Source organism: Octopus bimaculoides, chromosome 8 (assembly GCF_001194135.2).
Source record: "Octopus bimaculoides isolate UCB-OBI-ISO-001 chromosome 8, ASM119413v2, whole genome shotgun sequence".
Lineage (NCBI taxonomy): Eukaryota > Metazoa > Mollusca > Cephalopoda > Octopoda > Octopodidae > Octopus > Octopus bimaculoides.
In genome coordinates this window covers 52,423,924-52,426,109 of record NC_068988.1, presented here as the reverse complement: position 1 = coordinate 52,426,109, position 2,186 = coordinate 52,423,924, and positions in this window count along the sequence as shown.

Below are 2,186 nucleotides of genomic sequence, written 5' to 3'. Positions count from 1 at the left end.
TGAGCTGACCAAAGCCTTGTGAGCGGATTTGATAGATAAAAACTGAAAGAAACCTGTTGTATGTGTATATATGTATGCATGTATATATATTTGCGTGTACGTGTGTGTCTGTGTGTCTTCCACCACCATTTGACAATCGTTGTTGGTTTGTTTACATCCCTGTAACTTAACAGTTTGGCAAAGAGACCGATAGAATACTAGGCTTTAAGAAAAAAGTCCTGGGCTCAATTTGTTCAACTAAACCAGTAGTTCTCAACCAGGGTCCATATAAGATTTTTGTGGGTCCAAACAAGCAAAATAGCAAATTGGGACCCATGGTTGTATTTTAAGGGCCCCTGAAAAAATTTTGCTTTAAATGTATGTATTGCAAGAAACAGCAAAGTTTCTTTCTCTAACATTTTACACAGTTCAACTTACACAAGTTGATATGTGAAAAACAAAATAGGAATTTTGAAAGAAGTTTCTATAAAACTAGTTTTTAAACATCAAATGGCTATGGGGGTCCACCATAATAAAATAGTAATCGAAGGGGTTCATAGACAAGAAATAGTTGAGAAACCCTGAACTAAACCCTTCAAGATGGTGCTCCAGCATGGCCACAGTCAAATGACTGGAACAAGTAAAAGAATAAGAGAATATATATGATGGTTGCTTGACCTGATAGAGGTATTCTTCTATTCTTTTATTTGTTTAAGACATGTGACTGCGGCCATGCTGAAGCACCACCTTTAGTCAAACAAATCGACCCCAGGACTTATTCTTTGTAAGCCTAGTACTTATTCTATCTGTCTCTTTTGCCGAACCACTAAGTTATGGGGATGTAAACACACCAGCATTGGTTGTCAAGCGATGGTGGGGTGGGACAAAGAACAGACACACAAACATATACATACATATATGATGGGCTTCTTTCAGTTTCCATCTAACAAATCCACTCACAAGGCTTTGGTCAGCCTGAGGCTATAATAGAAGACACTTGCCCAAGGTGCTACATAGTGGGATCATCTGGTTGGTAAGCATGTTACTTACCACACAGCCACTCCTGTGCCTATAAAGATAGCAGACAAAACTCACTCAAATTACTTCTTACTACCTAAAAGTAAGAAACACACATTACATAAAGCAGTCCTAGATACACCATGTCTGAATAAGAGATGAGAAGGTTACAACTTAAACACATTTGATCATAGGTCTGCTCAATCAGGGCTGACCGGGGGTTAAATAATAACCACTATCTCAGTCACATGACAACCAATAATACCACAGCCATCCAAGCCAGTCAAACAGTGCAGCACAAAGACAGCTAAAACACAAACACACCCTACTGGGTTCCCTATAATAATGATGACAGCAAGTACTGAAAAGTCAGACATTAGGGATGATACCAGTTCACCTTCCTCTACTGTTATGTCCCTTCTCTATAAAAGACAGCCCCTAAGGTCACTGACTAATGACTCCCACTTGCTTCATTAAAAACTTTTCATACAACATCCTAAGCCACTTTCTTAATTCACTAATCTTACACAATGAGAATACATGCACATACACATGAATAAACACAATCACATTAGCATAAACATGTTAACAATATGTACTAGCATTATACACACACACACAGACACACACACACATATGGACACAGACACTAGTATATACACTTGTATATGCATATATACATTCTTTCAGTTTTCTTATTGAGTTTAGTTGCAGAACTGGGTTTAGCTCATACCCTTCTGCCTGTTCTTAGTTTATTGATCTCTATATTGGACAGCTAGGTTACAAAATGCATTCATTAATAATACTGATGTTTAGAACTCAAACATATTACAGAAACACACACATACAGGCACATTGCAACTTATGAAATTTTATATACACACACATTATATATATGTATGTATGTAAGTATGTATGTATATATGTATGTGTGTGTGTGTGTGTGTGCCATGTAAAAGCACTTGTGCAGTGCCATGTGAAAGCAGCCAGCACACTCTGTAAAGTGGATGGTGTTAGGAAGGGCATCCAGTCAAAGAAACCATTTCTAATCAAATCAGACTGAAGTCTAGTACAGCTCTCCAGCTTGTCAGCTCTGTTCAAACCATCGAACCCATGCCCGCATGGCAAATGGACATTAAATGACGATATATATATATAAATATATATATATATATATATATATATATATA